We start from the raw sequence: 22,839 nt of genomic DNA, 5'->3' as shown, positions 1-22,839 counted from the left end.
ATAATAATAGAATAAATAAGATTCGCTGGACTGTTGAGAAGTATAAGCTCAAGGAAGGGTTAATGGATGGCTCAGCACTCACTGTGTTCCTGGTCGACACTCGGCAGAGAGCTGTGTGTGTGTGTGTGTGTGTTGGGGGCGGTGGCCATGCTGGGGCAGGGAGACCCTGGTCCCCCATGTGTGTGGATACGTTTGGTTCCTAAAGTTTCAAAGTGTAGACGAGCTCCAAGGTTTAGCCAAAGGAACATGTTGGGCTGTGGTAACCGGCCGAAAGACGATCGTTTAAGAGCCAGTTTGCAAGCCTGGGCTCCGCAGCTCCCAGCAATGTTGGAATAGTGAATTGGAAGTTGATTAGCACGTCTGGAAGGTTCTCGGGGACAGTGGAGGCTGCTCACGCCCACGTATCAAACTTCCCCAGAATCCTCATTAGATGTTTTCTCTCCCAGCAGTGCGTTCAGATACTGGGAATGACCTTGGTCCTCTGTAAGCCCAGATGCATTCTTATTGGTGGAGAGAAGATGACTGAGGCTTTGGACAAGGTCACCCAAACCTGGGTGCCTGGGGTGAGCTCTGGGTTGGGATGAATTGCACCAACCCAAACCACGTGTGCATGGCTGCTGCTGTCACCCCTGCTGAACTGTTCTGGGGGGGGAGGGGATGGGCCTTCCTGGTGCCCTGGGGGACAGAGAAGGGACCAGACTGACCAGAAAGAGAGGCAGAGGTGGGGTAGGGGGAGCCCAAAGAGAAACAGAAGGAGACAGAGAGAGAAAGGAAGGAAGGAGGGAGTGAGGCAGAGGGAGGGACAGAGAGCTTCAGGGAGCTGGACAGAGAGGAGAGGAAGAAACCCAGGGGTTAAGAGTCTGGGACAGCAAAGGGACAGCAGGGGAGAAAGGGAGAGACCGGGAAATGAGGGAGAGTCAGAAACAGAGAGGGAGGGAACAGGAGTGGGTCAGACCTACTGGACTACACGTGCAAAGAGAAACAGAAGAACAAAGACACGGTCTCACAAGAGTAAGAAATGGGGAACGAGTGGGCAGATGCTTGAAACATGGGGATACGGACCTTTTTTTTGTCCCCCAGAACATGGGATTCTCGAAGTCCCCCTCTAGCCCCCGGCACCCTCAGAGACACTGCTGGGATATCGCAAACGAGGCATCAGCGCTGCGGGGCTGGATTGCGTCAGGGGAGGGATGGTCCATGGAGAACATCAAAGGGAACCAGGGCCCTGGATTCATTGGCAGGACTCCCGGTAGGGCCCACAGGCCTGAATTCCTGGCCAAACCCCCAGGAAACATTCTGATGGGCAGATAGAGACACTCCAAGGAGGCTGCCTCCTCCCTCTCTCCCTCCTCCTCCTCTTCTCCCTCTTGCGTTTCGTTGCGATCACAACTGAGGGTTGGCCAGGGCTCAACTGAACCAAAGACAGCAGGGCATGCTCCTCCAAAGCCCCCCAGGTCTTGAACCTTCTAGTAACATCCGGGGGCTGCCTGACGGAGGCGTCCAAAGACCCTACGGAATGGTGCTCAGTGCTCAGGGGGCAGAGGAGCGTGTTGATTCGGCAGAGGCACCCGTGGGATGAAATCAGGCCGCATTCCTTGAAACTAGTCTGGGACATGGGATGATAGGGACACCTCCCAGGGCCCTAAGCGTGATCCCCGGTGCTAAGGCTCTGAGAGCCCAGCGCCTGGTGCCTAGTAACCACGGGCACATGGCAGGTCTACAGTGTCTAGAAGACAGAAGCCAGATTGCTGTCCTGGACAGGGGGTAATATATGGCATCGAGCTCCGGCCGAGAATTGAATTCCACCTCAGCTGGAGAATTAGAACATTGTGATTAGAAACGAGAAGAGAGAAGGGACGAAACAACCTGTCTTCAAGTGCACGATGACAGAGCACAGACTCTCCTGGCAGCCCAGGAGGCTGGGGAAGGACAGGGCAGATCATATTAATAACAATAAATTATATCTGCACCGTGATTTATGGCTCTGATGCGCTTCCCATTATGTTATCTTAAGCATCACAGAAGGATGCATTCTCCTGATGAGTATCCCAGCCGTTTTAACGTAATCATCTATCAGTGGCCACAATGGTGTCTGTGCCACCATGGATGGCTTGTCTCCTATTTTCCACATGGGAGAAACTGAGGCTCAGAGAGAACAGCGCCTGGCCCAAGGAAACAGCCGGAGCCAAGATTTCAATGCAGGTTTTGTCCTGCTGGGTCTTTTCCTGGTGCTCCATCATTTCATCCTGGGAGCCAGACAGGCTCTTTCTTCTTCCTCCTCCTCCTCCTCCTCCTCCTCTTCTTCTTCTTCTTCTTTTTTAATGTTTATTTTGAGAGAGAGAGAGCAAGTGGGGGAGGAGGGGGACAGAGGATCTGAAGTAGGCTCTGCACTGAGAGCAGAGAGCCCCACGCGGGGCTCGAACTCACGAACCGTGAGATCATGACCTGAGCCGAAGTCGGACTCAGCCAGCCACCCAGGAGACCCAGAGAGCCTCCTTCTTATCTTGCCATTTTGTCACCACCTCCGTGGAATCCTGGTTCCTCCTTTCCTGTGGTAGATTAGTTTTCTCTTCCACTCAGCCAAGGGTGAAGGGGGTGTAGGATCCCTCCTGCCCGGCCCTGAGGCCCTCCCTCTGCCCCACCACCCAGCACGCGCCCCCTCCCCCGCCACCCCCGTGCCCACGAGAAGAAAGAATCCCCCCCCCCCCCCCTCCAGCGCGCCGCAAGGGTGACCCGGATGTGGACTTGACCTTTCAGGTCCCCGCTCCTTGGCTGGCCTCACCTCTGCCTTTGAACCCAACAGCCGCCTGGCTGGCACGTTCACCCCACCCTCCCTCTCTCCCTCTCCCCTTCACCTCCTTCTCCTCTCCTTCAGGAAGCCCCCAGCCCGCTGCCTCCCTCCGGGGCTGAGCTGATTTGGGGACCAGGTTCATTTAGCATTTGCAGAGTGAGCTATTCCAAGAATGTGCAGATTTAGTCCTGGAAGTGGCCCTAGAAGGAGACTGGCTCGGCTTCTGAGGCTTCTGAGCAGGAGAACGAATGAGCCCCCTCCCCCCTCCTGCGATTTCCTTTGTCTCAGTCCCAAATCCCCCTTTACACGATCCCAGAGGCTTCCTCGTAAAACAGAACTGTAACTTTATCTAAGATGAGCGCAGCACCTGTAGAATGGATAAGGTGTAATTAATAACAGAAAATAATGTTTCCCCCCTCCTGACCTTTCACCCTCATATAAGTGTCTTAAGTTTTATGACAGCTAAGCACAAAATGAGTGTGTGCGTGCGTGTGTGTGTGTGTGTGTGTGCGCGCGCGTGTGCGTGCGAGGTGCAGGCTCCAGCGTGTGAGTTCGAGCTGAGTCTCCGTGGGGCCGATATGTCTGTCTGGTGAGTATTCACCTAGCCCTGGCTGGAAATGGTTTACGTTTCTGGCTAGACTGGCCTCTCGCTGAACCCAGGCACTGCCTGAAACCGATCTGATCTCTTCAAGTGAGGATTCCGTCTAGATCTCAAAATACCCGGTATCTATTTCCACGCAAAACTTCGGGTGATGCAAGAAGCTGAATATTAAAAAAAAAAAAAAAAAAGGGCGGGGGTGGGGGTGTGGCACGTGTGCACGTGTGCGCGTGCGCGCGCGTGCACACACGCGCGCGCACGCGCACATGCTCTCTTGGATTGTCAATTACATTTCAGAACCGAGGTGGACGCCGGGGAGGGGGTGTCGATGGTCACTGTGCCCGTAGCAGTGGGCAGGAAACCAAGATGCACATGTCCTTGGTCTCCATGCTGTAAATACTTGGGCCTGCGAGCAACTCATTATGGAAAATGTTCACCTAAGCAGTTACGGCCCCCGCCCCCAGAGTGGCAACATCCTTGCTGTTTATCTGGGAAAGAAGGAAAGATCTGTGCTTGGCCGTGCAGGTGGGGCTGGAGGAAGCAGGGGAAGGGGTGACGAGAGCCTACCTCCCAAGACTCTGTAGATTGTTTTCTGCAGGCCGAATGGAAGGGCCCTTGGACGGATACTGCCTGTCTCAAGGGTTCCACAACTATGTTCGTTTTGAGTAATACTATCTTGCTTTAAAGGTCACTGGGCTGGCCCAAGCTATTGGTTTCTCGTGCTTCATTCTGTTTGATATTCAACTTTTCGAGAAGTCCACAGCGCCAGCCTCTGGGTTAATGGAAGCCACACCAGCCACGGAGCCAGTAGCTTTGAATTCTCCCCGGATGGGGAGGCCTGGGCAGGGCGGAGTGAGTTGCCTCCTTTTGATCAGCAGCGCTGATGTGAACCAGAGGTCACGCATGTTCGGGGCCTGTGTGTTAGTTCTAGTAGACAGCAGCAACTGGGAGCCCCGACATTCCCTCGCCCCCTCCCCCCAACCCAGGGAGTTTTGTTTTCCATGCCTGTCCCTCTCTGGGCTGACTTTTCCAGGACCCCTGGGGCACCAGAGGGACTTTGTTTTGGAAGATCCGGAGCCCTAAATCATCAGAGAAGGCCCCTCCGTCCAGTCCTGGCCTGTCTCTTTCCATCTGTGGCTCCTTCGGACACAGAGAAACCAATTCCTGCTCCCACGGGGCATTCCTGCTTACCGCTGTTAGGTGACAGGTTGGATTTGGAGGGAGATCTCTTTCTCCCAGGGGAGTCATTGCGTTGTTGAGTTCTTTTATGGGCATGCTTGAACTCTGGAGGGCCCCCAAACTGATAGCCACCTCTGCTAAATTGATCGTAGATTTTTCTGTCTTTATGTCATCCCGTCATCCTTCTGCAAGTGCTTTGGTCCTGCCATATTTTTATGGCTCTTCTTCCAAGACTTCCGTGGAGGGTGGGTCAGCGTGATTTATCTACAAGGAGAAGGGAAGGAGAATTTCTTATCTTTGGTATCAGAAGGTGGGATTTCCCTCTTATCACCCTCTCTTTTGCTTTGGGGTTTAAAGGCAACACCAATTGGTTGGATTCAACTGTTTAGGGAGTTCTGGAGGCCACCAGCTTCGTAAAGTTGACAGTGACCAGAAACTGGGGACTCAACCAACCGTCTCCTAATTTCACCTCCTCCCAGATACTTAAGATCCCGGCACACAGTCCCCGAGTTTGTTGCCGGGACAAGAAGATCTTGATTGGATTAAAATATTTCCCAGCAGAGGTTTTGAGGCTTTGGCAAACATAATGAGCCGAGCAGCTCTTCAAAAACAGAACTTGAAAAATTAAACAAGTGATATATATTCATTATCGGAAAACGGGGAAAAGGCAGATAAGGAGGAAGAAGAAAATGAAAATCACCTGTAATCCCCCCACATGGGGCTAACTATTTGCATTTTACCACATGTCTTTCCAGTCTTCCGTGTAGAATAAATGCCTTTTAAACGGAAAATCGCAGCAAAAATATCATCTTGCACATGCGGTCGGTGACTGTTTTCAGTAGCCAAGATTGTATATACTCGTAGACCATTTAAATAATCACTGACAAGCACAGTAACAACAAAACCCAAAACTGCCACCCCTGCTGACTCTCCAGCGAACGTCCTTCTAGGTGTCTCTTTCCGTGCTGTTTGATAACGTGCTTTCAAAAAATCTGAACAACACAGCACGGTCTCCTCCGTGTCAGCGAATGAGTTTTCTCTACATCCTAATTTTCCGGTTGGGAGGGTTGGGGGTCCGTTCGCGGGAAGCGCCACGGTTTGGCTGATACATCCCCAGCAGGTGAACCGCTGAATTGTTCATAAACTCTTCTTGGGGCTGAGTCGGGTGGCCAGCACTTTATCAGGTGGGATTGGTGTCCCGCCCACCGCTCCTCAGATGAAGGTCATCCCCGCCTGTCAACGACTCTGCCTGGCGAGACAGAAATACGAATCCCTTCAGAGGACCTTCATTAGCACAGCAAGCCCGACTGACGGTGGTTGCAACAACGAAGGGTTTGTTTCTCTCACACGATGAGCGATCAGAGGTGCTGACTTTGACCCAGCTGCCCCATGAGGTCATCCCTCCTTAGCATTTTGACATTTTCTTCTTAGGCCTGTCTTCCTCCTGTTCGAAGATGGCTGCTTCGGCTCCAGGCATCACGGCTGCATTAAGACCGGAAGGGGAAAGGACTGGCGCCAGAAGGAAGGCTCTCCTTCCTCTGGAGCTTTCTCTTTGATAAGAAATCAAAAGTCGGCTTACATTTTACGGGCCCCAGCTGTGCCACGTGGCCGACTCTAACTGCGAACAGGCCGGGAAGGTGAATCTTTTCTTTTTCTCAGGGGGGCAGGAAAGGGAGAAGGATGTTGGGGATGGGTGTTTGGATCGGTGAACCGGTGGCTTAGTCATAGCCTCTAGAACGTTTTCACCAACAGCTAGACCTGTTTCGGGGCATTGTCTCCACTCCCCCCACCCCTGACCCCCACTCGCTCTGACTTCCCGTGTGCCTCACCCGTCTCTTAGTGTCTCCAAACCCCGCCCTCCACTCTTTCCCGTCTTGAACTGGGCTCTTGGTTTGGGAGATACACCCAGCCTCTGCCATGCTGGACTGGGCTTTTCACTCAGCTCCTGGCCCCTGTTGTCAGGACGCTTTCGTTTGTACAATGCTGGGTCCCTGGTTAGTCCACAGGTCTGCTAGATGCAGGGCTGGCCAAGAATGGCCTGAGTTAGATTCTTCCAGCGGTCATTTCTTTGGTGGCCCGTGCGACTACTTGATTTGACGTCCCTTTCCCAAGAGGAGACCCCTCCTTGAGGATTCTGCTTTTGAGTACATGTCATAGGAGACTTTTGAATTGGACCACGGTCCCGTGTGTTTCTTTGCCCTGCAGCCCCAGAGATCGTGAGCTGGGTGACAGCTGAAGCCGTGTGGCCACGTTTTGCTGTGGCTCTTAGAACCAGATCTAGGTTCATTATGACCATTTTGTGGGCACCAAGCCTAAGCCTGAGTAGGTCTGAAATCCCGCCTCCCAGCCTGTCCACAGACCCATGCAGACTCAGGAGGGGTAGGGCTTGAAAGAAGCCTCGGGAGATGCACTTTCTGGTCCAGACTGCTCCCCACTCACCCTGGAGAGAAAACAGAAGGGGAAAGGTAGAAACGCCTCTGAACGTGGCCGCCAAGTCAGCTGGTGCGTGGGGAGCACAATGTTCCAAACACAATTAAAACCCAATCAGAGTCCGGAAAAGTGCATTAATGGCCCTCAATCAAGCGGCAGAGCACATGTGGTGTAGGCGTCTCTCTGGGGACCTGCTCCTTCAAGAGCTGTCATGATGGTATGACAGCCCCCAGCCCCGCAGCACCCCTCGCGACCCTGCCTAGGCCTGAGCCTCGGGCACCGGGATCCCTGGTGTAGGGAGGAACCCCGGGGCCATCTGTGTCTGTGTTTTTAACTTTTGTTCTGTGTGGATGCCAGAGGGGGGAATCAGGTGAGTCCCCCTGAGGGTCCATTCGTTTTCGGGAAAGCATGTGAGAGGCTCGCTCGTTCAGTCAACAAGTATTTCATTCAGGGACCGCTTCTGTGGGCCCAGCACTGGCCTAGACCAGTGCGTTCTTGACCTGCAGGCAGTGTCCCCAAGGGACGCTGGGCAATATGTAGAGATGACTTCATTTGTCACGACACGGGGTGCATTGGATTTGTAGAGGCCGGAGATGCTGGCCGGCATCCCACAATGCATGGGAAAGCCCCTGTAATAAAGGGTTGTGTGGTTCAGGGGCGCCCGGGTGGCTCAGTCGGTTAAGCGTCTGACTTCGGGTCCCGTCACGATCTCGCGGTTTGTGGGTTCGAGCCCCGCGCCGGGCTCTGTGCCGACAGCCCAGAGACTGGAGCCTGCTTCGGATTCTGTGTCTCCCTCTCTGTCTGCCCCTCCCCGGCTCACGCTTTGTCTCTATCTCTCAAAAATAAATAGACATCAAAAAAAAAAAAAACCAAAAAACAAAAACCCCCAACTGTGTGGTTCAGAAAAGCAGTGGTGCTGTGGTTGAGCCCCTAGCGTGTGTATGTGTATATGTATATGATGTATATGTATATGGTGTATACGTATGTGTATATGGTATATATGTATATGATATATATGTATGTGTATACATATATGTATATATATGTAGTGATGAACAAGACAGATGTGGTCCCTGCCCTGGCTGATTGGAGTCATCGTAACTGTTTCTTTAAGTAGGCAGACTTGGACAGAAGTCTCTTTAAGAACAACATTGGTCTCTCTTTTGTCCTCTCTCAGGTGTGGGCCTGGTGGTGAGTGTGTATGTGTCTCCGTGCATGCGTGTGTGCGTGTGTGTGTTCAGAGCCGTGGGGGGTATATGTTTGGACTTGTGTGGTTGTCTGTTTACATCTGTGCGCATCGGTGTGGCTCTGTTCGTAAGAGAGATTTTTTTTTTTTTCTTGTCATTTCCTTCCTCTGTTTGCCAAAGAAGCCTGGGTGACTTGCTAGGACCTTCTGGGGTTGAATTCGTCACCAGACAAGATTAAGAAATCCTTAGGGACGACCCTTCTCTGCCCCCTTCTGTCTTCCTCGTCTCCACCCCCTCTCCCTTTGCTTCCCTCCCTGCCTCCTGCTCGGCGATAAAACTCTAGAGGTCAATAAACTTGTCTCTGAGTCAAAGCTTTGAACTTGAAGTTTGGTTTAGGCTAACTCTGCTGGGCCTGCAGGAGTATCCAGGAAACGATAAAAATGGTGTTCCAGAAGAGTCAAAGCACAACCATGAGAACAAGTGTTCCAGACAAGCGTTTTCCACCTCGGCACCAAGCGTTTTCCACCTCGGCACAATGGACATCCTGGGCCACCTGATTCCCTGCGGGGTGGGCTGGCCTGTGCATTGTAGGGTGTTGAGCGACAATATCCCTGACTTGGACCCATCAGAGGCACTGCAGCCATGAGCAACCACTGAAAATGTCCCTAGACGGTGCCCGGAGTTCCCTGGGGGCGTGAAATTCACCCTCACCCCTGCTAAACACCAGTGATCTACAAATGCACAGAACAACATGATAGAATCTCACCACTGACTTTTTTTTTTTTTTAACTGTTTTTCAATGTTTATTTACCTTTGAGAGACAGAGAGAGACAGAGCGTGAGTGGGAGAGGGGACAGAGAGAGGGAGACACAGAATCTGAAGCAGGCTCCAGGCTCTGAGCTGTCGGCACAGAGCCCGATGAGGGGCTCAAACCCATGATTCATGAGATCACGGCCCGAGCCGAAGTTGGATGCTTAACAGACTGAGCCACCCAGGTGCCCCTCACACACTTACTTTTGCACAGAAGATGCCAGATACTGAAGAGAGATACTGTGTGATTCCATTTATGTAAAGTACAAAAACCAGCAAAGCCGAACAGGATAGCGGTTGCCCTTTGGGGAAGCGGGACAGACAGAGCCTGAGACCTTCCAGGACATTGCTTTTTTATTTTATTTATTTTAAAGTTCATTTATTTATCTTGAGAGAGAGAGATAGCGAGCTGGAGAGAGGCAGAGGGAGAGGGGAGACAAGAGAATCCCAAGCAGGCTCTGCGTTCTCAGTGTGGAGACAGACCCAGGGCTCGAACTCACGAACCGTGAACATGAGATCATGACCTGAGCTGAAACCAAGACTCAGATGCTTAACTGACTGAGCCACCCAGGTGCTCCGCTTGCTTTTTTTGTTTTTGTTTTTGTTTTAAATCTAGATTCTGGGTACACTTAACGCTGTATGTGCTTTGCTGTATGTATGTTACACCTGAACTGAAAGTTGTGTGTGCATCGAGGAGGAGGCACATATTCAACGAACACATTTGGAGAATCAGAGAAGACTGTCTTCAAAAAAGAAAAATCCCGATGGCACAGGTTTGACCCCCTTCCCAAGCCCTGGAGTGGACGGTTTATGAGCAGCTCTGTTTAAATGATTCTTACACAGTCCCCCCCAGCTGTTTCTAAAGCTGTGAACAATAAGTCTACTGAGCAGTGATCTGATTGTGGAGAACACGTTGTCAGCCTCTATACAAACACACACACTCTCTCTGTCTCTCTCACACATACACACACACCCCAAACAGAGATGTCACGGGGCCTGTGTTGAATTGAGTTTCCTGCCTTTGTGTTCTCCAGGCAGCCCTTTCGGAGGAGAGCGACCTAGAAACTGACACATGAAATGGACCCATAGGCCAGGTTGAGACTTAGGAAAACAAATGGCCCCTTTAATCTTCTGGAGGGGGGAACAAATAATTGCCGAGTGCGACAATCAGCGTTTGCCTCTTTACGTTTTTTAAAGGAAAAACTCAGCCTTAGCCCTCTGTCCTGAGTCCTCAACACGCACACCAGCCCCATCTCAGCCCCGAGGGCCCTGGATTATTACCCGTCGGGCGCTTCGGGTCTTTACAAACAGCAGCACAGCCACGTGGGGTGCCCAAAGCAAAGGCTCCAGGGATTCTGTGTTTTCTTTAGCGCTTCCCTTTCAGGGAACCCCACGGAAGTTTCTGGAAGCAGGCAGGCCACAAGATGTGTCTGAGAGACCCCCAGTCTTCCTCCCAGAGGCCTCCTCAGGCATCAGCATTTGGGAAAAGCTGTGTGGATGTTTGCTGCAGCCTTCCCAGCTGGTCAGCGTTTATAAAGCCGAGCACATCTGTTCTTCACTGCGAGCGTGGCAAAGGGGAGAGAGAAGAGAAACCCCAGACACGGGGATCGATCCCACCTAGTGCCAAGAGAAAACTGCTTCTAAGTCGGAGTCATGGGGAAGTGCTTCATTCCAGGGCAGAGAGTTCATCAAAATGCCCCTCTTGGCCACCTTCCTTCCCGCCCCCGCCTCCCCCCTTTCTTCTCTCTCTCTTTTTACAAGTCTCCAGGTTCCAGCCCGTCTTGAGATTTATGATGTGTTTCGCTTTGCAAACACCCTAAGAGCGGATTTGGGTGACAAAGAGCGGAGGGGGTCTGCAGAGAGAGCCTGTTGGTTGGAAAAGAGAGTGTCAGGTATAAGGAACACAGGATATTTTGCAGCATACAACAAGTTACAAATGCCCCCACGCGTGTGAAAAGCTCACAGCAACAGCCTCGGAGGCAGTTCACCACCCACCCCCTCCCCCCAGCCCCGCCCCCCTCCGTCACATGCACAGAGAGGCGTGACGTGCTTGCAAACGCAGGCAAAAGACCCACGGGCGTGCGGAAGCGTGTTCCTACACGAGCAGGCCCACACCAGTGTAGAAAACCGGAGACAGACTCAACCCCGTTTGCAACATCAGAGCCGGATGGGGCTACGCGCCCCACGACGCAGGCACCTCCCCGGGGCTCCTCCAAAAAGTTGAAAGGAACGGCCTTGGAGGGAGCTGATTCGCTTCGTCGTCTTGTGCTTTGCTGGCAATGCAAAGGTCCTCGCCACGCAGTCCGGGGGCCCGCAGACCGCGCACCGTTCTGCTTCTTCATAAGACCCCCAGGCCTCATAACAAAGCAGAAACCTCCAGAAACGGCATCTCCCCGAGCTCGGAGCCCGGGCCTGGCCCCGGGACCGTCTGGAGGCCTCTGTGCCTGCCTTCACAGCTGCTGCAGTAAAGTTTCCAAGGGGAACTTGGCACCTCCACAGTGTCACCGGAGACCCTGGCAGAAAGCGAGCGCAGGGATCAATGACCCAAGGCCACGTGACGGAGCAGGCCCTTGCCAGCCAGGACGGGGAATTACATGGGGGTCTCTCGGAGAGACCACATAAAAACTGGCCCCCAGCCTTCCATCCTTTTCTCTGAGATCTAAGTACAGATGGCTTGACATTCCTTCTGCATAGAGTTTCCTCAAAAGATTTGCCAGGAAGGAACATTTGGAAACTGCGTTTTAGGTATAATCCCGTCGGGGAGCCACTCTCGCCGGCTGGGTCTTGGGACCACAAAACGCTGCACGACCGCGAGCGCCACGGACCCCACGTTGGGGAAACTGGATTCTCCACCCGCATCGTGTATCCCGTGCTGACCATGGCTTTTTGGCAACACTCGTGTCTCTGATCGCACGTTAATTACTACGCAGACATACTTACTGCGGGCACCGAGTTTCTGTGGCGGGGTCCTCTCGACACATGTTCACAATAAAAACACATTTTTTTCCCCCCTTCCCCTGACCCCTAGGGAAAAAAAAAAAAAAAGGATGAACAGTTTTCAAGATGCCGTTTTAATGGCATGAAAACGGAGTGTTCACTCTGCTTTGGTTCTGTTTTCTTTTCTACTTTTATTAAGAAAAAGCCTTTAAACCAAACATTCCTGGCTCGTGCTTGCGCTTCGCTTTGGCTTTTACGCGGAGAGAGAGACAGATTAGATTAGATTAAAGACGGAGGGACGCCTCGTGCGATCCATCTATAGGTAGTTGTGTCTATAGGGTGGGTGTGCACGCGCGCGTGTTTCTTCTTGTGGCTTTACTGACGGTCTTTTTACGGACGTGGTGTTCTGGTTTCTAGGAATGCATTTGTTCCTCCGGCTTCCTCCCTTCAAAAGTCTGCAGCCTTTGATTGTGGCCTGACTTTTAGGGGTCTGTGGCATTTGGAAGCAGGGGGGAAGGGGGATAGTAAATCTTATTAATTCTACTCTTTAGCTTCTCCCAACTTCTCCAAACATTTTCCAAAAGCAGTAGCAATTTCCTCGCCGACTGTAGATGAAAGGGATTGTTTCAGAGACCCTCTCCCCTGCCCCCCCCTCCCCCCAGGGCCCCAGGTTTGTCCGATGATGTCATAGAGGTAACCAAGGTAACACGCTGTGACATCACAACCCAAAGGCTGCTGACCTTGGCCTGGAATTCAAAGGAAAAGCAGCCCATAAACTTCTAAAGCAGGCAGGAGATAAATATCCTTAGTCATAAAAGAACAAACGAAGTTTGGGGTGGGGGGGGGTGCTGGGAAAAAAAAATAGAACTTTTTTTTTTTTTTTGTTTTGTTTGAAAGAAATACAGTAAAACAGTCTGCCAAATATTCCAGGAAGTGCCAGTGGCCATTTTGATGATGTGAACTAGACTTTAAAACAGAGGAAAAATGAACACGGTGAGGAAGGGTTGTTTACAGTATTAGAAATCATTAGGCAAAGCTTCCCCCAACTCTCATCTGTACAGTGAGCCAGAGCAGAGTAGAACAATAAGCCAACATCCGTTTCTGAGTGGGGGTGGGGGTGGGGGTGGGGGTGGGGTGGAGATCAGCTACCAGAAAAAAAGGGAGAACTTCAGGGAAGGTATTTGTCAGAAAGGGAAAGTGTTCCAGGCCACAGGGTAGCCTGGACTGGATCCTGGAACAGAAAAATGGGTGAAATTTCAATGAAATCTGGAGTTTAGCTAATAGGAATGGACCAGTGGTGATTTCTGAGCTTTGAGCAATGTCCTGGCTGGTCACGGGAGACGAGAACGTTAGGGGCAGCTGGGTGGCTCTCTTGGTTGAGGGACCGACTTCGGCCCAGGTCATGATCTCGCGGTTCATGGGTTCGAGCCCCGCGTCGGGCTCTGTGCTGCCAGCTCGGAGCCTGGAGCCTGCTTCAGATTCTGTGTCTCCCTCTCTCTCTGCCCCTCCCCTGCTCATGCTCTGTGTGTGTGTCTCTCTCTCTCTCTCTCTCTCTCTCTCTCTCAATAATAAATAAACATTAAAAAAATTTTTTTAAATGAAAGATATCTTTATTTATTTTTTTAACGGGCCGTTGTGCATTGCGTGTCCTGGAAAGTCTTTTCATTTCTTGGGTCTGGAAATTCTGCTTGTCTCTGCAGCCATGTGCCCACGTGCTGGGTCGCTGTGGTGGGCGATGAGCTCGTGGCAAGCAGGTGGCTGGTTAGACACGCAGGAAGGAGGCAGAGGCCGGGAGTTACCTCTGGGCACCTTAAGAAAAGCAAAGGAAAGCAAAGGCAGTCTCCTGGGCCATCCCCGACTGTTCTTGTCCTCAGAACCTTGCGTGCGACACCTGGCCCCGATTTCACAGGAATGCTTTTTTCTCAAGATGTCCAGAGGATAGGTTGATGACACAGCATGAGGGGCTGATCTCCAGACGCCCGTGGGGGTAGGAGGACAGCCCCGAAGTGGGAGAGGAGAGATCCCGTCCCTGCCTCCACACGGACTTGCCTAGGTATGGGGACAGCCAGTGCTGTCTGCCCCCCTGTTTTCCTTGCCTGCCAAATGGGGGTGTTGGACAACAGATCACATGGGCATATAGACTTCGTGTCAGATGCTGCTTTGGATCAACTGGCTGGGGCCCTCCTGAACCTGAGATCTGGGAGAAGGAGTGCTGTGATCCATTAGTCATGTCTGCCATGGATGTGGGAAGGGAAAGGGGAGGCATGTTGTCAGACCAGATCCCTGTATGCTTGGGCCCAGACTGCTTTTCCCAATAGGCTCTTGTGCCTTCACCAGTATCCGTGTGGGCCAGTACAGAGAACACAGACCCTGGAGTCAGCCAGCCGTGGCTTCCCACTCCAGCTTTCCTCCTCGTACTGGTGGTTGTGTGGCATTTGACACGTAGGACATTTGGGGTGTCAAATCTGGCAAAAGGTGGCATTTGATATTTACAAGTAGGAACCACGGTGTAGGAGACAAGGTAACAGGCAACAAAACCAATGATGACGTAGAGTGTTTTCAGAGTACTGAACGGGGTGACCTGACTCACGCCTAAGGGGCAGGCAAAGAAGACTTCCTGGAGGAAGTGGCACTTAAGCCAGATTCTGCAGGATGAGCGGGTATTCTCCTGGGGAAGGGAGCAGGGAGAGATGGGGTTGGAATTTGGCTGGGCTCAGATCAGGTGGGGCCTGCTTGGCCTTGTTGGGGGGAATTTGGGCTTTTTTCTGAGGGTAATAGGGAGCCATTGAGGAATGTTTTGCGAGGGAGTTTCGGCAACAAAAATGTCTTTCTGCCTCAGAGCTACATTTGGGGTGAGGGTAAGACCGCAGGCCATTTGTGAATCCAAGTAAGGAATGACGGCTTATAGTAGAAAGTGGAGCAGAGCAGGCAGACTGTTAAGTATTCGGGGGTTGGCTGGATGTGGGGGACTCCAGTCACCGAGCTCTCTGGACCTCATTATCATCATTTGTATGAAGTCGTTCGCCCCTACAGTCATTTGAGGTTTCAACGAGATGAGATGTTCACGGTGCTTACCATGGTATGCTGTAGGTGCTCGATAAATGCTAACCATATCCATTGCTTCCCAAAGAGTCCGGCAAGTCAACCAGGGATCCACAGATCCATTAGAAACAACGGTGAAATCGGGGGCACCTGGCTGGCTCAGTGGCTAAGCATCCGACTCCGGATTTCTGCCCAGGTTCTGATCTAACGGTTTGTGAGACTGAGCTCTGCGTCCAGCTCTGTGCTGTCAGCGTGGAGCCTGCTTGGGATTCTCTCTCTCTCTCTCTCTCTCTCTCTCTCTCTCTGCCCCTCCCCCACTCGCATGTGCACGGGCACGCTTTCTCTCTCAAAATAAAGAAATACACTTAAAGAAAATTGCCACAAAATGGTGAAATCAAGTTCCAGAGAGAGGGAAGGGATTGAGAGCCATTGAACAGCAAGTCAGTGGCATATTCAAGGTGTGACCCCAGCTTCTCCATTGTTCCTAATCCGGGGTCCCAATGCCACTCTCTTCCCCAGCCAGCCGGCCCTTCGGAGCTTCCTTGTGATCTGCGTTGTTTGTTGTTAGAGGAACGTAAGGTCTCTGTGCTAAGTTGAATTGCATGTCCCTAGGAAAGATATGTTCAAGTGCTAACTAACCCAGATACCTGTGAATGTGATCTTCTTTGGAAGTAGGGTCTTTGCAGATGTAATCGAGTTAAGGCGAGGTCATACTGGGTTGGGGTGGGTCTTAATCCAACGACTGGTGTCCTTATAAGAAGAGAGAAAGGAACATAGGCACCCATAAGGAGAACACCCTGTGAAGCAAAGGGACACAGTTACAAGGCCAAGGAGGGCCAAGGATCGCCAGGAAGCACCAGAAGCTAAGAGAGAGGCATGGAACGGATTCTCCCTCACAGCTTCCAAAAAGGAGCCAACCCCGTTGAGACCTTGATTTCTGACTCCTTGTCTCCAGGACCGTGTGAGAAGAATACATTCCTGCCGTTCTGGGCCCCCAGTTTGTGGAACCTTGTTACAGAAGCCCAGGGACACAAACGTAGTTCCCTAAGGGGGTGTCTCACTCGCAGATAGCATCAGCTACTGCCAACGTATTGGACCTGGGCTCTAGAGGACATTGGGAAAGGAGGGCAGGGGCCTGGGGGCCCGGGAGGGGGTTGTATCACAGGTGCTCTTAGAGTTATCTTGACCATGGCATGGTTTTCCGAATGTGTCCGTCAGCTGTCGGCAATGTCCAGCCCGTGGGATGACTGGATGGTCAACCTTGAAGGATGACCCATCAGAGAGAAATGCAGGTGATGGAGGGAGGGGAAATGGGCCACTCGTGTACAGATGAGAGGTTGCCCCTGGCCCGTGGAAGGACACGGCAGGAAAGCGATAGGATGACCGTCACGATAATAATCACAACAGCAAATCCAACTGTTGGCTTCCTCCTCCTTGGACCAAGCCACCTTCGCCTCCCACCTAGATGACTCAGCGGCCTAAGACTCCTCCCTGTCCGCAACCTGGACACACTCTTCACTGGCCTCTGTTCTGTTCTTGTTCTATTTTTTGTAAAGTCCATTTTATTGAGGTATAATGTATACACACCCACACGCACCCAGTTCAAGTGTGCGGTTCAACGAGTTGTGGTAAATGTATGCGTCCGTGTAACCACTGACACAATCAAGATACGGAACATGCTTCACTGCAGAGCTCCCTCCCGCCCTTCCCGTCACCTGCCCACCTCCATCTATACAGTCAGGGCCCGGGCGACCGCTGATTTGCTGTCACTGTGGATGCGCTTGGTCATTTCTAGAGTTTCAGTTAGTGGCATCATCCAGTGTGAACTCCTTTATGTCTAGCTTCTTTTGCTCAGCATTGTGTTTTTGGGATCCGTTCACATTGTCGCATAGATTGATGGCGAGTTCCTTTTTTTGATGGTTGGCATTCCATTATATGGAAGGGCTGCGGTATATCCGTTGACCTGTGGATGGTGATTTGGGTCGTTCCCAGTTTTTGCCAATTGTGAATAATGCAGATATGAGCATCCAAGTGTAAGACTTTGCAGGCGTATGATTTTTTCTTGGGTTGGTATCTGAGAGCTGAATTGCTGAGATGGATGGTTAAGTGTATGTGTAAGTTTTTTTTTTTTTTAATTTTTTAAATTTATTTTTGAGACAGAGAGAGACAGAGCATGAATCGGGGAGGGTCAGAGATAGAGGGAGACACAGAATCGGAAGCAGGGTCCAGGCTCTGAGCCATCAGCCCAGAGCCTGACGCGGGGCTCGAACTCACAGACCGCGAGATCGTGACCTGAGCTGAAGTCGGACACTCAACCGACTGAGCCACCCAGGCGCCCCTGTATGTGTAAGTTTTTAACCTAAGGTGAACGAAAAGAAAAACTAAGAAAAAACTAAGCCTAAGAGCTCCAACTGTGTAATTTCCAGAAGAAAGCACGCTAGGAAATCTTCATGACGTCGGTGTAGACACAGATATCTTAGGACGCAAAAAGCATGTAAGCCATAAAATACAAATAAATGATCAATGGGACTTCATCAAGACTGTAATTCTTCCACTCCTTGAAAGACCTTGTTGAGAAGTGTGATGTATGGAAGCGTTGAATCACTATTTCGTACCCCTGTAACTAATGTAACACTGTTAAGTAACAGGAATTAAAATAAAAACTTAAAAAAATAATAAAAATGTCCCTATGGTGACAAAGGACATGTATCCAGAATATCAAAAAAAATTTTTTTTAATGTTCATTTATTTTTGAGAGAGAGAGCGAGAGAGCACAAGCAGGGGAGGGACAGAGAGAGAGAGAGAGAGAAGGAGACACAGAATCCAAAGCAAGCTCCAGGCTCCGAGCTGTCAGCACAGAGCCCGACGTGGGGCTCGAACTCATAAACCTGGAGGTCACAACCTGAGCCGAAGTCCGACGCTTAACGGACTGAGCCACCCAGGTGCCCCCATATCCAGAATATTGAAAAAAGTCCCATCACTCACTAATAAGAAGGCAAAGGACCCAACTTAAAAATGGGCAAAAGATTTTAACAAACACTCCTCAGAAGATATGTGAGCAGTCAAAAAGTTCCTTAGAAAGTACTCAACACCAAAAGTCGTCGGGAAAATGAAAATCACAACGAGATACCACTATTCACCACTCCCACGATGGCTAAAATTGAAAAGCATGACCAGTCCAAGGGCAGACAAAGACGCGGGGCAGCCGGAAGGCCCAAAACCTGCTGGTGGGAACACAGAATGGTGTGGCCACTTTGAAAGACTTTGGCTTCGAGAAGGAGTATACCCAACTCTTGGAGTATATACTCTTGGAGTATACCCAGCCTGCCTGGCGTGCAGATTTACCCTGGGTGAGCCTCAGTTTCCTGCTCTATGGAATGGGGGAGATGATACCAAGGGCCATTCTGTAGCATTCTCCAATTCATTATGTGAGGAAACACGTTCAAAACAAGGCCCGCCCCCCCCCCCCCCCATGGAGTGGGGGCCGCTGAGCATCCTTAGAATGCGTCCTCGGGGACCAGGTAAACTCATTCTTGGAGTGGAGGGAGGCGACTCACGCCAAGTCACCAGGAAAGAGCAAAGAGCTGTGTGTGTGTCCAGAATCCAGAGTTCTGCCCTTTCACTTCCGGAGACTTTGGGCAAATTACTTCTCAGTTGATGGAATCTGTAAACATGGAAAAGCCACTCTCTTTTACAGAGTTACGGGGACACGCGGATGGCGAGGGGTGTTGAAAGGCACCAGGCACGGCGCCGGCACTCAGGGGGTCTGGGAGCAGAGGAAGTGAGTGGAGTTGTGCTCTGCCTGAGCTGTTGGAGTTTCTGAAACTGCCCACTTGGCTCCAGAAGAGAGAGATTCCCAGACGATTTAAGCGCCCGGGACATGCCTGAACTTGCAGGTGCCTTGTTGAATCCAAGGGGCCGTCGAGTTAAATGCATTTGGGGAAAACGCCTCTGTGCATCTCGTAACCCTATCTGGACCGATGCAGGTTTCCTCCCCAGCCCAGGGAGGGGAACAGGAATCCTGGGCTTTTACGAGCCTCTGGGACCTCACCCACCCTTTATCTCATCTGCTGGTCACAATAGTCTGGGAGATAGCCCAGGCAGATGCTAATGTCCCCAAGATCCCCTGGAGAGATAGCTGCGGACTTCAAAAGGGACTGCATCTGACTGGTGGGCTGGAGGATGGGTGATTGCAACAAGCTTGCAAAGCCGCGAGGTCCCCTGGCCAGGGGACTGACAGCTCTTGGGCATTCATTCAGAGGAGCGATTGATCAGAGATGGCGATGGGGCTTTTTTGGCTTCGCACGGGTCTGCCAAGATGCTAAGTGAAGGAAGGGAAGTTTAACTCATGACAGATGATTGGGAAGGAAGTAAGGAAGCTGACGTTTACTGAGTTCCAGCTATGTACTGCAGGCCCCGCGGGGTAGGGCTAAAGATACCCATTTGACAGATGAAGAAATGGAGGCCTACAGTGGTGAAGTGTCCTGCGCCAGGGCCATCCAGCTGTTAAGAAGGCAGAGACTGGCCCCTGTAAGTGGTGACCTACCTTTCACTCCCAAGTTTCACTGAGTTGCATTTAACACCTACTCTGCGATTATACTTGGGCGGTGGGGGGTCCCGAACTCCCTGACCTCCTGTTTCCATCTCTGGGTACTCTTGACCTTGTTCTCTGGATTCCGGCCACCACCCACCCCCTCATTCCCTTCTTTGAATAAACCCTGTTCTCTCCTCCCCTGACAGCCTTTGCTTAGAAGACCCCTTCCTACCGAGTGCCTGCTTATCTTTCAGATTTCACACATCTGGGGAAGTCCTCCCTGTTCTCCCAGACCCCAGGAAAAATTCAGATTTTTACTCCCGTGCCCATGACACGTCCTGTACTTCTCCACCACGAAACTCACTGCCCCAAAACATACCTGCGGCATCGTTAATGTTTGTGTGCCACGCTCGAAGACTCCAGCCCCACGAGGGTCGAGACCTCACCTGTCTCCTCTGGGGCTGTGTCCAAATACCGATGGAAAGGATGGGGAAGCTCGCGAGGGATCTGAGCCAAGCGAAAGGATCAGTGCACACCCAGATGAAGAGGAAGAGAGAAGAACCCAGAAGTCGGTAGCCTCCAAGAGGCCCTAGAAAGAGTCCTTCTCCTGCTGCCTGTCCCAGCTACAGCTACTCAGATTCCAGGCAAAGGTGAAGGGCCAGACATTCTCCAGGGCTCCCATTACGAAGCCAATATGTATTTTGTGTCCCATATGTTTATGGTTTTCCCTTTGAAGGCTGCCTGGAAAAGGCTAACAGTCATGGAAGTAACAAACACTTTGTCTTCTCTTCTCTTGCCAAAAGCAATCTTTAATCACCCCACCAAGTAATGGGCTCAGAATAGCATAATGGAAACAAAGTACTTAAAATACTTTCTTGGGTGGATAAACACAGCCGAGGGGGGAAAAAAAAAAACAAAAAACCAAGGCTGCCCAGCCCCAACCTTTTCACCGTACACACAGCTTAGGAGACGTGGAAGGAAGAGAAGAAATCTTTCCCAAACAAATAGGTAATTGTAAATAGCCAGAACACAGATAGTTTTTCATGATAGCATGGTGGGCTGTCTTAGTATTTGCTGAATTCGTACCCTGCCCCCCCCCCCCCCCCCGGCCCTCCCCTTTTAGCCCTGTCACCGAGTGACAAAAAGTGGGTCTGATGGGGGGGGGGATTCTCAGAGTCTTTGAGCGAGGTCTTTCTCAAATCTCTTTAGATGTGGGAACATTCTGGGAAGGGGACGGGTGGCGTTGGATGGATGTCCTTTGTGAATCTGAATGGTTGCCTTGTGTTTAGAAGAGGGGCATCTTTGCCGATCGATGCCCACTTTGGCTAAAGCCAAAGCCGGGAAGACAGTGGCAAACCTCTGTGGGTTATGGAATCCAGGATGCAGACTCCTACTCCTGGGATGCCGAGTTAGGTATGAGAGGAAACGGATGTTCGTACTGTGAAAATTAGACTCTGAAGATTACCAGCTCCTTCAAGTAGCCTTCCTGGATTTCCCCAGTTGGAATCCATCTGTCTCTAGGAGACAAACAAGACAAGAACTAGGAGGCTTCTTCACCAAGTTGCTTCTTCTCTCTGTACTTTGGTTTTTCTCTCTGTAACGGGGAGATGAAAATACCTCCTTTGTGAGTTTCCCTTGACATAAGATTCAATAGTTGGTGGTCAAGTTTCTTGCTCAGAGCACTTCACCCAGTCCGACTGGAAGTCAGAATTACCCAGGCATGTGCGAGGGTCCCTAAAAGTGGGTGGGGACAGGGGAGAGAGATGCGGATATGAAACTAGCATCTTTCCTCCGAGCTCTTGTGCCCTGGCCTGCGTTAGATCTCTTTATATACAATGTCTCTTGTGTTCCTCGTAATAACGGCATTTTCAAAGAGGTATAATTATCTCTGCTTTTCAGATGGGCCGACTAAGGTTCAGTGCGTTCAAATAACGTGGCCAGGGTTACACCGTACGTGATTGAACCCTGCAGGGAACTAGAACACTCCCCACCTCCCTCTTGGTCCCCTACTGTGGCGACAGTTGAGATGCCTCACGCTGCTTCTTCTTCTTCTTCTTCTTCTTTTTTTTTAATTTTTGAGAGAGAGACAGAGTCCGAGTGGGGAAGGGGCAGAGAGAGAGAGAGGGAGACACAGAATCCGAAGCGGGCTGCAGGCTCCAAGCTGACACAGAGCCTGTGGGGCTTGAACTCACGAACCTTGAGATCACGACCTGATCCGAAGTCGGACCCTCAACCCACTAAGCCACCCAAGCGCCCCTAGATGCCTCTTGCTTCTTGAATGCTCATTCACTGACTGATCATCTATGAATAATTGCAAACATTTTGACATTCCCCCCCCCCCCCCCCATATATCGAACCTGATTGTCAGACATGGACTATTTAAAAAAAAATTTTTTTTTAAACATTTATTCATTTTTGAAAGGCAGAGAGAGACAGAGCGCGGATGGGGGAGGGGCAGAGAGAGAAGGAGACACAGAATCGGAAGCAGGCTCCAGGCTCCGAGCTGTCAGCACAGAGCCCCACGGCTGGGGCGGGGGGCTGGCTCGAAGTTTCATAGAGAGCCTGATGCTTGCAGATCTGCTGGTACTTGGGTCTTTATGTCTGCGGTTAGGGCAGCCCAGGTGATGGTCTGACATAGTCTTCTCCAGCCGGCTTCCTCTTCTAGACCCTCCTTGCCCTCGGGCAAGGTGGAAACGTTTTGAGTTTTGGCCCCAAAAGAAGTGGGTTGGACTCTCCCAGTCTTGACATTTGTCACCGGATAAATCCCTTAATCTTCCTGAGCTATGGTTTTTCCCAGTCACGAAGAGAGCAATTGTCTTCTTGGGAGGCCAAGAGGATGGAGGTAAATGGCTTAGCACAGGGCCCCGGCTCCTCCATTCGGCTGAGCTCTTACTGTCAGGGTCAACATCAGACTCGTTCGTTCAGGCATTTATTCAGTGTGTACGGAGCGTTGCCTCCTTCCAGGTGCCATCATAGGTGCTGGCACACCCCAAGGAGCCGGGCAAAGGGCCTCCATTGCTTTGAGGAGGAATAGACAAGAAACGAGTGAATATTCTATCAGCGGGTGCCAGAAACCGGGACACCTAAAACAAGCAAGGGGCTAGAGATACTGGGAGGCAGGAAGTGCCGTCTTATTAAATTGTTTTTTTCCTAAAATTTTTTGAGGTTTATTTTTTATTTGTGTGTGTGCGGTGTGTGAGACAGAGAGAGAGAGAGAGAGAGAGAGAGAGAGAGAGAATCTGAAACAGGCTCCAGGCTCTGAGCTGTCAGCACAGAGCCGGACGTGGGGCTCGAACTCATGAACTGCGAGATCCTGACCTGAGCCGAAGTC

The 22,839-nt window shown here is 51.3% G+C and overlaps 2 long non-coding RNA genes across 2 annotated transcripts; both read right to left on the bottom strand.

Moving 5' to 3' along the window:
* Positions 1-10,090: 10,090 nt before the first annotated feature.
* Positions 10,091-12,567, bottom strand: LOC131489298 (uncharacterized). The gene is made up of 2 exons (XR_009250472.1): positions 11,936-12,567; positions 10,091-10,861 (listed from the first exon to the last, which is right to left on the bottom strand). It is a non-coding gene; the product is annotated as an uncharacterized LOC131489298 (long non-coding RNA).
* A 980-nt stretch (positions 12,568-13,547) lies between these two features.
* On the bottom strand, positions 13,548-17,092 carry LOC131489299 (uncharacterized). The gene is made up of 3 exons (XR_009250473.1): positions 16,698-17,092; positions 15,622-15,771; positions 13,548-13,741 (listed from the first exon to the last, which is right to left on the bottom strand). It is a non-coding gene; the product is annotated as an uncharacterized LOC131489299 (long non-coding RNA).
* Positions 17,093-22,839: the final 5,747 nt, after the last annotated feature.

This window comes from Neofelis nebulosa, chromosome 11 (genome assembly GCF_028018385.1).
Source record: "Neofelis nebulosa isolate mNeoNeb1 chromosome 11, mNeoNeb1.pri, whole genome shotgun sequence".
NCBI lineage: Eukaryota > Metazoa > Chordata > Mammalia > Carnivora > Felidae > Neofelis > Neofelis nebulosa.
Note: the sequence above shows the minus strand (reverse complement) of the source record. Positions and strands in the feature narration are given on the sequence as shown.